The sequence below is a fragment of the Pristiophorus japonicus genome, chromosome 1, assembly GCF_044704955.1.
Source record: "Pristiophorus japonicus isolate sPriJap1 chromosome 1, sPriJap1.hap1, whole genome shotgun sequence".
NCBI lineage: Eukaryota > Metazoa > Chordata > Chondrichthyes > Pristiophoridae > Pristiophorus > Pristiophorus japonicus.
In genome coordinates, this window is record NC_091977.1 from 492,571,473 (window position 1) to 492,584,022 (window position 12,550).

The following is a 12,550-nucleotide window of genomic DNA, read 5'->3' on the forward strand; positions in this document are numbered from 1 at the left end:
CTTAGACTGTGACCTCTGGTTCTGGACTTCCCCAACATTGGGAACATTCTTCCTGCATCTAACCTGTCTAACCCCGTCAGAATTTTAAATGTTTCTATGAGGTCCCCTCTCATTCTTCTGAACTCCAGTGAATACAAGCCCAGTTGATCCAGTCTTTCTTGATAGGTCAGTCCCGCCATCCCGGGAATCAGTCTGGTGAACCTTCGCTACACTCCCTCAATAGCAAGAATGTCCTTCCTCAGGTTAGGAGACCAAAACTGTACACAATACTCCAGGTGTGGCCTCACCAATGCCCTGTACAACTGTAGCAACACCTCCCTGCCCCTGTACTCAAATCCCCTTGCTATGAAGGCCAACATGCCATTTGCTTTCTTAACCGCCTGCTGTACCTGCATGCCAACCTTCAATGACTGATGTACCATGACACCCAGGTTTCTTTGCACCTCCCCTTTTCCTAATCTGTCACCATTCAGATAATAGTCTGTCTCTCTGTTTTTACCACCAAAGTGGATAACCTCACATTCATCCACATTATACTTCATCTGCCATGCATTTGCCCACTCACCTAACCTATCCAAGTCGCTCTGCAGCCTCACAGCATCCTCCTCGCAGCTCACACTGCCACCCAACTTAGTGTCATCCGCAAATTTGGAGATACTACATTTAATCCCCTCATCTAAATCATTAATGTACAGTGTAAACAGCTGGGGCCCCAGCACAGAACCTTGCGGTACCCCACTAGTCAATGCCTGCCATTCTGAAAAGTACCCATTTACTCCTACTCTTTGCTTCCTGTCTGACAACCAGTTCTCAATCCATGTCAGTACACTACCCCCAATCCCATGTGCTCTAACTTTGCACATCAATCTCTTGTGTGGGACCTTGTCGAACGCCTTCTGAAAGTCCAAATATACCACATCAACTGGTTCTCCCTTATCCACTCTACTGGAAACATCCTCAAAAAATTCCAGAAGATTTGTCAAGCATGATTTCCCTTTCACAAATCCATGCTGACTTGGACCTATCATGTCACCTCTTTCCAAATGCACTGCTATGACATCCTTAATAATTGATTCCATCATTTTACCCACTACCGATGTCAGGCTGACCGGTCTATAATTCCCTGTTTTCTCTCTCCCTCCTTTTTTAAAAAGTGGGGTTACATTGGCTACCCTCCACTCCATAGGAACTGATCCAGAGTCAATGGAATGTTGGAAAATGACTGTCAACGCATCCACTATTTCCAAGGCCACCTCCTTAAGTACTCTGGGATGCAGTCCATCAGGCCCTGGGGATTTATCGGCCTTCAATCCCATCAATTTCCCCAACACAATTTCCCGGCTAATAAGGATTTCCCTCAGTTCCTCCTCCTTACTAGACCCCCCGACCCCTTTTAAAACCGGAAGGTTGTTCGTGTCCTCCTTCGTGAATACCGAACCAAAGTACTTGTTCAATTGGTCCGCCATTTCTTTGTTCCCCGTTATGACTTCCCCTGATTCTGACTGCAGCGGACCTACGTTTGTCTTTACTAACCTTTTTCTCTTTACATATCTATAGAAACTTTTGCAATCCGTCTTAATGGTCCCTGCAAGCTTCTTCTCATACTCCATTTTCCCTGCCCTAATCAAACCCTTTGTCCTCCTCTGCTGACTTCTAAATTTCTCCCAGTCCCCAGGTTCGCTGCTATTTCTGGCCAATTTGTATGCCACTTCCTTGGCTTTAATACTATCCCTGATTTCCCTTGATAGCCACGGTTGAGCCACCTTCCCTTTTTTATTTTTATGCCAGACAGGAATGTACAATTGTTGTAGTTGATCCATGCGGTCTCTAAATGTCTGCCATTGCCCATCCACAGTCAACCCCTTAAGTATCATTCGCCAATCCATCCCAGCCAATTCACGCCTCATACCTTCAAAGTTAGCCTTCTTTAAGTTCTGGACCATGGTCTCTGAATTAACTGTTTCATTCTCCATCCCAATGCAGAATTCCACCATATTATGGTCACTCTTCCCCAAGGGGCCTCGCACAACGAGATTGCTAATTAATCCTCTCTCATTACATAACACCCAGTCTAAGATGGCCTCCCCCCTAGTTGGTTCCTCGACATATTGGTCTAAAAAACCATCCCTTATGCACTCCAGGAAATCCTCCTCCACCGTATTGCTTCCAGTTTGGTTAGCCCAATCTATGTGCATATTAAAGTCACCCATTATAACTGCTGCACCTTTATTGCACGCACCCCTAATTTCATGTTTGATGCCCTCCCCAACATCACTACTACTGTTTGGAGGTCTGTACACAACTCCCACTAACGTTTTTTGCCCTTTGGTGTTCTGCAGCTCTACCCATATAGATTCCACATCATCCAAGCTAATGTCCTTCCTAACTATTGCCTTTATCTCCTCCTTAACCAGCAATGCTACCCCACCTCCTTTTCCTTTTATTCTATCCTTCCTGAATGTTGAATATCCCTGGATGTTGAGTTCCCAGCCCTGATCATCCTGGAGCCACGTCTCCGTAATCCCAATCACATCATATTTGTTAACATCTATTTGCACAGTTAATTCATCCACCTTATTGCGGATACTCCTTGCATTAAGACACAAAGCCTTTAGTGTGAAAGATAGTGTGAAAGATAGTGTGAGGAGATGCTATAAAGCCAAAGCAGCAATTGTTGGCTCTGGAGATGTGAGGAGGAGGGGGAGAATATCAGGAGATTAAAGCTACAGTTACTGGAAGACACAGATTGCATTAAAGTCTTCGAACACATCTCCTTGCTTCCCCCCATTTACTCTCTTTCACTTCCTCCTCACCTGAGGTACAGATCTATGGGTGATTTTATTTGTGTTTTGTTAGTCCTATCAAAATATAATTTTTTTTTACTCATTTGGGCAGCTTATCAGAGATCCTAAAGATACCATTACATCATTATAATAAACTACCCACTAAATGCTGTAGGTTCACTTCACTGATCTCTGCTCCCAGCAAGGAACCATGCTCAACCATGCAGGTCAGAGACAGGGCTACACCATGTACCTGCGGCCTGTGATTATACTCCCTTTGAGCACTACAGTTGTGGGATCTGTGAATTTGCCTTTATATGCCAGAACGAACTGTAACACCCTGTACACGATATAATTCTGCAATACGCTGCATACCATACATAGTATGACTAGACAATAATAGGGATAAGTGGATGTGGTTATAATGAGAGACTTGAAATCTAAGGTTGTATTCATAGGAACAGAGAAGGTTTGAAAGGGTGAATAGTGAAACCTTACATCCAGTGGTTACAGAGTTATTAGAGTGAGGTGGGTGGAGAAAGCTCAAGAAATCCAGCAGCTAGCTGACAACCACGATGTGCGAAGATTCTTCGGTGCAGTTAAGACGATCTACGGCCCAAGCACCCAAGGCCCTACACCACTACTGGCCAAGAACGGAGAGGTGCTCATCAAGGACAGAGAGGCAGTCAGTGCCCACTGGAAGAAGCACTTTGAGGATCTTCTCAACCGAGACTCTGTCTTCGACGTGAATGTCCTCGACTACATCCCACAGCATGCCACCTGCCACCATCTCAGCATAACCTCAGCCCGGCACGAGTTTGAAAGGCCATCCGACAATTGAAGAACAACAAGTCATCAGGAGCAGATGGAATCCTCGCCGAAGCACTAAAACATGGCGGAGAAGCACTACTTTTATCTGGAAGGAGGAGATCATACCAGGAGATCTCAGAGATGCTGTCATTGTGACTATTTTCAAGAAAGATGCAAGTCCGACTGCAGTAACTACAGAGGAATCTCCTTGCTGTCGACCACTGGGAAATTCATCACAAGAATCCTCTTGAATCGCCTTCTCCCTGTGGCTGAAGAGCTGCTCCCAGAGTCGCAGTGCGGATTCCGCCCACTAAGGGGCACAATGGATATAATCTTCACCACGCAGCAGATACAAGAGAAATGCAGGGAACAGCACCAATCCTTGTACATGGCCTTCTTTGACCTCACAAAAGCCTTTGACACTGTCAACCATGAGGGATTATGGAGCCTCCTCCTCAGATTCGGCTGCCCTCAAAAGTTTGTCACCATCCTCCGTCTGCTCCATGATGACATGCAAGCTGTGATCCTGACCAACTGATTCACCATAGACCCATTCCACAATCGGGTCAAGCAAGGCTGTGTCATCGCACCAATGTTCTTCTCAATCTTCCTTGCTGCAATGCTCCATCTCACCCTCAGCAATCTCCCCACTGGAGTGGAGCTAAATTACAGGACAAAGGGGAATCTGTTCAACCTTGGCTGTCTCCAGGCCAGATCCAAGGTCGTCCCATCCTCCGTCATTGAATTACAGTACGCAGATGACGCTTGCATCTGCGCACACTCAGAGGCGTAACTCCAAGTCATCGTCAGCACCTTCACAGAGGCCTACGAGAGCATGGATCTGACACTAAACATCTGTAAGACAAAGGTCCTCTACCATCCTGCCCCTGCCACACAGCACTACCTCCCGGTTATCAAAATCCATGACGAGGCCTTGGACAACGTGAACCATTTTCCATACCTCGGGAGCCTACTATCAACAAGGGCAGACATCGACGACGAGGTCCAACACTGCCTTCAGTGTGCCAGTGCTGCCTTTGGCAGCCTGAGGAAGAGAGTGTTTGAAGATTAGGACCTCAAACTCCGCACCAAGCTCATGATCTACAGAGCAGTGGTGATACCTGTCTTCCTATATGGCTCAGAGACATGAACTATGTACAGCAAGCACCTCAAAACACTGGAGAAGTACCACCAACGCTGCCTCCGCAAGATACTGCAAATCCATTGGCAGGATAGGCGCACCAATATCAGTGTCCTCGCTCAGTCCAACATCAACTCATTTTTAGTGTGGAAGCAAGTCATCCTCGACTCCAAGGGATTGCCGATGATGATGATGATTAGAGTGAGGAATACATTACCACAAGTGACTATAAAGTCGAATCAATTACAACATTTAGATTGAAACATACTAAATGACATAGATAACAAGCAGGGAAGTGGGATTAGAGTAGAAAACTGTAATGTGGAGCTAACACCATACAGCATTGTGAGCCAAATGATCTCCTTCTGTGCTGGACTCTCAATGATTGTGTGACATATATTGTAGCCAATGTGATTTATTTTGGCTGTTGATTTTGTGACATTGACAGTCACAATCCCAAAGATTGTCTTGTTCGAGAACTGATCTCAGGGATGTTACAACACACTGCAGCATGGAATCACAGGCTGTGGGCCTGCTCTGACACACATCTCCATGTGATAAGTACCTGATCTCAGGCGAGCTACTTTAGACTGTTATGGAGTGAAAGTCAGGCATTTCCCCACTGGAAGAAGAGGGAAATATCCTAGTGGGACTAATAGTTCCAAGAAAATCTTAGTTTCAATAGTTTTATAGAACCATGTAACTTGCTTGAATCCGATCTCCCCAGTCGTGGCTCTTTGCTGTTTTACACACAATAGCAGGAGAGAACTGTTCTCTGCATCCTTTCCAGTGCAATTACAGGAAAGATGTGACTGCACTGGAAAGGGTGCAGAGGAGATTTTCAAGAATGTTGCCTGGACTGGAGAATTTTGGCTATGAGGAAAGATTGGAGATGCTGGATCTGTTTTCTTTGGAACAGAGGAGGCTGACGGGAGGCTGATTGAGGTGTATAAAATTATGAGGGGCCTGGATGGAGTGGATAGGAAGGACCTGTTTCCCTTGGCAGAGGGGTCAACAACCAGGGTACATAGATTTAAAGTAATTGGGGGGAGGTATAGAAAAGATATGAGGGGAAATTTCTTCACCCAGAGGGTGCTGGGGGTCTGGAACTCACTACCTGAAAGGATGGTAGAGGCAGAATCCCTCACCACATGTAAAAAATACTTGGATGTGCACTTAAAGTGCCGTAACCTACAGGGCTACGGACCAAGAGCTGGAAAGTGGGATTAGGCAGGATAACTCTTGGTCGGCTGGTGCGGACACGATGGGCCGAAATGGCCTCCTTCCTTGCAGTAAGTTTCTATGATTTCTATGAGAACAGAGCTGGATGTCGACAATGGTAATATCCAACAGGTGGGCAGACAGAGCAGGAGGGCAGCCAGTGGAGAGAACCCCGGGCACATATTTAGATCCAGAATTATACATTATACCCAGAATAATGTTATTTAGTGTACTATGCAGTCAGTATGATGTATCACATGTCTGTAATGTTTGACATATAGAAAGAACTTAAGTGCCTTTCACAACCTCAGGAAAAGGTTGAACCCCATAATCCTGCATAAAGAATAATCATGTGAAATATTGTTATATACCACTGCACAAATACATTCATCATATAATTGTAGAGTCTATTATTTCATAGATGCCCATATTTCATAGGTGCCCAATGATGGAATACACCTTAGAAAATGTAACATGTAGGCTGGAGGCTATCGATGTACCTGAGACCCTCAGTAGCCTCAGTTTAGGTGGCAAGTGCAAAGGGTGGGGACTAGGACCCTGCTCATGAGTTGAGCTATAAGCTACTCGGATGGATGCGCCGTAATGCAACTAGAATAACTGAGCAACACTCCAGCTGCATTGGGGCCACTTAGAATGTGAGGCTACTGTTAATGGCCTGAAAAATTTGAGAAACTCTCCACACTTAGTGTCCTCGTGCCCTCCTATCCCCGTTGACTGAACACTCTACCCCCCAACCCCGCCCCAACAACCTCCCCTTCCTCACCGGAGAACGGATAAATGATGCAAATTAGTTGATCTCGCTCTATATACATAGAATATACTGGGTCCAGTGCTCTTGCTGCATTATCCAAGACAAAAATAAATATATAATGTAAAGAAAGAACTTGCATTTATATAGCACCTTTCATGACTTCAGGACATCCCAAAGCATTTTTCAGCTAATGAAATACTTTTGAAATGTAATCATCATTTTAATGTAGGAAACACAGCAACCTAATTTACAGATAGCACTCCCTCAATACTGTACTGGAATGTCAGCTTGGAATTTTGTGCTCATGTTTCTGGAGTGGGATGTGAGTCCAAACCTTCTGACTCAGAGGCAAATGTGCGACCACTGAGCCAAGGCTGACACTGATTGGCACAATGAAATAAATTGCCTAAAACATTAACTGGTGCAGAGGTGGAAGAGAAGATCATTCGAGAAGAATGTCAGAGGGGGTGGGGTGGGGGAGAAGGGGTGGGTGTCAGCAATCTAAGTTGTGAGCAAAGCTTTGGAAGTTGGACTTCACTCTTTAGAAACAAGATCAGACCGATATTCTGCATGTGTGCTACAGCTGGTGAATCTGGCTTGTTGGTCAGGTGTAGGGTAAACTGTGGACCGCACGCCCACGATTTCCTGAAGCTCACTGCTGGTAACATGCATTTAGAAAACCAATTCTTTAGAGCCGGCCTGATTGAAATTGTCAAAACAAAGTTAATCTGGCAAAATAATTCACTGTGGTGAAAAGTTCAAATACCAGTTCAAGATGATGAAGTTAGGAGTCAGAAGTCAGGGGGAACATTTTCTCCCAAACGGAAACACTGTTAAGGGATGTTAAAGAAATACATTTTATCTAGTGCCTCATTAGATTCTCAGGATCTCCCAAACCACTTTACAAACCCATTAGTTGTTTTTGAAGTGTTTGTCACTGTTGTTATGTAGGTAAAAGTGGCAACCAATCTGCACACAGCAAAGACCCACAACAGTAAATGACTGAAAGGCTAGCTAATCTAATTTCAGCAGTTTTGTTTGAGAGAGAGGAATGTTAGCCTGGGAACCACAAGAATTTCCTGCATTCATCAAATTGTAGGAACTTTTACAACCTCCTGAGCAAGAAGACATGGCTTAATTTCTCATCTAAAAGATGGCAATTCTGACGGTACACTACTCCCTCAATATTGGATTGAAATATCAGGCCAGGTTATGTACTTAAATTGGAGTGGGTTTTAGACCCAGAGTCTTCTACACTCAAGGCAAGGGTGCAATTAACTGAGTCAAGCTGGACCCAAGTTACCAGGTAAAGCCATTCAAACAGGCAATTCAAGAGGCAATTAGATCTGTTCCTGGCGAGAAATTGAGAATGCTAGCCAAAAATATAATGGGGGAGGATAATCATCATAAAGGCACATAATGGTTTTTCATGTTCCTAAAAATCCTTTATTATCTTCTAAGCAATCACATCATACTGCAAAGAAAACATAAGCTGATGCCCATGTGATTTTGCCAACGGGTGCGAGTTGGGTGCGGGTGGTCTCGGTGGTGTGCGGGGAACAGACACCCAGCTGCAGCCCACCTTTGAACAGCAACGTTCCGTGGATGGGGCTTGTTAAGCCTGCCCTGCGTGTTTTCTGGCCCATTAACTGGAAGCGGGTCTGATGACGTCATCTGATGACACGTCATCAGCCAGTTTCCTTAAAGGGACCATGCCCAACTATCCCCGCCTCTCTCTATCTACATAATCAGTTCCCCATTTCACTTGCCACCCCTTGCACTCATCCTCATCCTTGTCCAATCATACCAACCACAACACACAAGGGTAGGCACTTGGGTCCTTTAGCTAATGTTTATGTATAGTTAATGTTGATGGTTTGTCAAACCTTTAAATCTTTATTTTCAGGACTTTGTGTGCACCTTTGGAAGTGGCTTAGGGAGTTGTAGTGAATGGTGAGACATAAGGGTACCCCCCACAATGGTGATGAGTGTGAAATGGTTTGAACATTGCAGGGATGCTTTATGATGTTGGTGTGGGGTGGTGCCGACCTGGCGCCAGGGTGTACAGCGTCAAGTGAAGTAAATGTGGTCATGGTGAGGCCATCACTGACCTCCCGGGCAGTAATGTGGTCGGGTGCTGATGCCCTGTGTACTGTGCAGCATCAGGTGATTGCGGAAAAGGTTGGTGTTGTTGTTGATGATGCTGGTGTGGCTGGTGATGTTGGTGTTGGAGCAGATCGTGGTGGGGTTTTAAGAATCAAGGTGAAATTTTTTTCAAGGGCACCACTGCTGATGGAATAGATGGCACTGAGGTTGAATTGTGAAGCGCCCGCTCAATGGTGAGAGAGGTTGCTCTAAGGAGGTGAGAGTGAATAGAGAGTTCACTGTAAACAATTCCAAAGTGCATACAGCTCAAAAATTTCTTCCAAATCCTGAAGGCTTCAGCTTCTGACATTGGAAAGTGAGCAGCTGTGAAATGGTAGCTTTTATACGACCTCTGCAGCTGTCAACTAGTCAAAGCAATAGAGTCACTGAGAATCCGACTCCACTTATCTGACGTGAAACCTGAGGGATGGCAAAGCCATCCAAAGGTTGGTAAAATTGTAAGTGCCTGCTTTTAAGCCACTTGAGTAGCATTTAAGTACCTTTTAATGATGTTACTTACCTATTCCACTGCTTTCTGTCATGTCTGCTATCTGAATGCCGACCTGGCAGCTGAGAAATTCACACGGAGGCAAGTTCAGAGCGGGATCCCGCCCCGCTGTCAATCAGGGCCATTTTGACAGTGGGCCCGCCTCCAAACCCTCACTCACAGGGCTGAGAAGATTCCAGCCCATGTGTCTGCAGATCCAGGAAGGCCCACTTGACTCTGATTATTTCCAAATGCGTGTGAAGGTAATTGGCAAAATGACCAGAGGGCAGAGGAGCAGAATTTTTTATGTAGATAATTATTATGACCCGGAATGCACTGCCTGAAAGGGTGGTGAAAGCAGATTCAACTTTTAAAAGGGAATTGGATAAATACTTGAAAAGGAAAAATTTGCAACTCTATTAAAGAGCAGAGGCATGGGACTAATTGGATAGCTCTTTCAAAGAGACAACACAGGTGAGATGGGCCGAATGGCCTCCTTCTGTACTGTATGATTCTATGAGAAGTTGTACTTCCCTCACAAGGCAGTAACCGGGCTGTGTCTGCTACCAGACAGCAGCAGGCGTGGCTCATAACGGAACCATTCGACTAAGTTAAATCTGAATCCACTGCTATATGAGTCCTGTCCAGAGTTGGTTTAAGAGTTCTTGAGGCCCTGGCAATCAAGACCAATCTGGACCTCTCTGCACCCAGCACACAAACCATTCTTGATCCTCCCCCCACTTCCCCGCCACACATCCATTAAAACACAAACGTGTAGTAAAATGCACAAAGAAATTGGCCATAGAATATTTACATTAATAATAAAGCAAATCCTTTAACAATATACTGTACTGCACTCAGATGAAACATAAATCATTGAACAATATGGTACGCTTCAATGAAACTAATCCAGCGGTCGCATGTAGTTTATCTGCTTTATGTTGAGTTTTACCGGTATTTATTTGGCCCATTTAATAATCCATCCATGGTCATACTATCACCATTGTACAATCTTAGTATACAGACACCCTTGAAATTCTTTCCTCTGCTATTTTAACTTATTAATATCTCAGTGTGATTTCACTCCATCTATCAGCTCAGCCCATTTTCTCTCCAGAAGTGCATTTAACTGTCCCTCTTCAGCTAATTTTTACCATTTGCTTCAACAGTTTTATTCTACATAGAAACAGAGAAACATATAAAATAGGTGCAGGAGCAGGCCAGTGACCCCTCGAGCCTGCACCACCATTCACCACCGTGGCTTATCATGCAACTTCAGTACCCCACTCCTGCCTTCTCTCCCTGATCCCTTTAGCCATAAGGGCCACATCTAACTCTCTTTTGAATATATCCAATGAACTGGCCTCAACAACCTTCTGTGGTAGAGAATTCCACAGGTTCACAATTCTCTGGGTAAAAAAGTTTCTCCTCATCTCGGTCCTATATGGCTTACCCCTTATCCTAAGACTGTGACCTCTGGTTCTAGACTTCCCCAACATCGGGAACATCCTTCCTGCATCTAACCTGTCCAATCCCGTCAGAATTTTATATGCTTCTATGAGATCCCCTCTCATTCTTCTAAATTCCAGTGAATATAAGCCTAGTTGATCCAGTCTTTCTTTATATGTCAGTCCTGCCATCCCGGGAATCAGTCTGGTGAACCTTCACTGCACTCCCTCAATAGCAAGATTAGGAGCCCAAAACTGCGCACAATACTCAAGGTGTGGTCTCACCAAGGCCCTGTACAACTGCAGCAAGACCTCCCTGCTCCTATACTCAAATCCCCTCGCTATGAAGGTCAACATGCCATTTGCTTTCTTAACTGCCTGCTGTACCTGCATGCCAACTTTCAATTACTGATGTACCATGACACCCAGGTCTCATTGCACCTCCCCTTTTACTAATCTGTCACCATTCAGATAATAATCTGTCTTCCTGTTTATGCAACCAAAGTGGATAACCTCACACTTATCCACATTATACTGCATCTGTCATGCATTTGCACACTCACCTAACCTGTCCAAGTCACCCTGCAGCCTCTTAGCATCCTCCTCACAGCTCACACTGCCACCCAGCTTAGTGTCATCTGCAAACTTGGAGATATTACATTCAATTCCTTCATCTAAATCATTAATATATATTGTAAATAGCTGGGGTCCCAGCACTGAGCCCTGCGGCACCCCACTAGTCACTGCCTGCCATTCTGAAAAGGGCCTATTTATTCCCACTCTTTGCTTCCTGTCTGCCAACCAGTTCTCTATCCCCGTAGCTTTGCACACTAATCACTTGTGTGGGACCTTGTCAAAAGCCGTTTGAATGTCCAAATACACCACATTCACTGGTTCTCCCTTATCCACTCTATTAGTTACATCCTCAAAAAATCTAGAAGATTTGTCAAGCATGATTTCCCTTTCATAAATCCATGCTGACTTGGACCGATCCTGTCACTGCTTTCCAAATGCGCAGCTATTACATCTTTAATAATTGATTCCAGCATTTTCCCCACTACTGATGTCAGGCTAACCGGTCTATAAATCCTTGTTTTCTCTCTCCCTCCTTTTTTAAAAAGTGGGGTTACATTAGCTACCCTCCAATCCATAGGGACTGATGCAGAGTCCATGGAATGTTGGAAAATGACCACAAATGCATCCACTATTTCTAGGGCCACTTCCTTAAGTACTCTGGGATGCAGTCTATCAGGCCCTGGGAATTTATCGGCCTTCAATCCCATCAATTTCCCTAACACCATTTCCTGACTAATAAGGATTTCCCTCAGTTCCCTCAATTCCTCCTTCTCACTAGACTCTCGGTCCCCTAGCATTTTCGGGAGGTTATTTGTGTCTTCCTTAGTGAAGACAGAACCAAAGTGTTTGTTCAGTTGGTTTGCCATTTCCATGTTCCCCATTATGAATTCACCCGATTCTGACTGCAAGAGACCTACAGTTGTCTTCACTAATCTTTTTCTCTTCACATATTATCTTTTGGGTTAGCCAGCTACATTTGTGATGAAGTATAATAATTACTGAACTGAACTGAGGCAGGGGATTGTGTAACAAAAACATAAAGCCATGCTTAATTAACCACCTTTATGATTTAATTGCATAAAGGGAATCTTGCACCCACCCCCCACCGACTTATACCAGACAAATAGTTATTGATTCCCAACATAACTCATTCTCTCAAATGTACGT

The 12,550-nt window shown here is 44.7% G+C and overlaps 2 protein-coding genes across 4 annotated transcripts in view; one reads left to right on the top strand and one right to left on the bottom strand.

The window, feature by feature from the left end:
- tg (thyroglobulin) overlaps window positions 1-12,550 on the top strand; it is a 621,247-nt gene that overhangs the window by 301,730 nt on the left and 306,967 nt on the right. The window lies entirely within an intron of this gene.
- The window catches only part of LOC139260282 (src-like-adapter), a 69,239-nt gene that overhangs the window by 39,561 nt on the left and 17,128 nt on the right, over window positions 1-12,550 (bottom strand). The gene's annotated exons all lie outside the window — the stretch shown is intronic.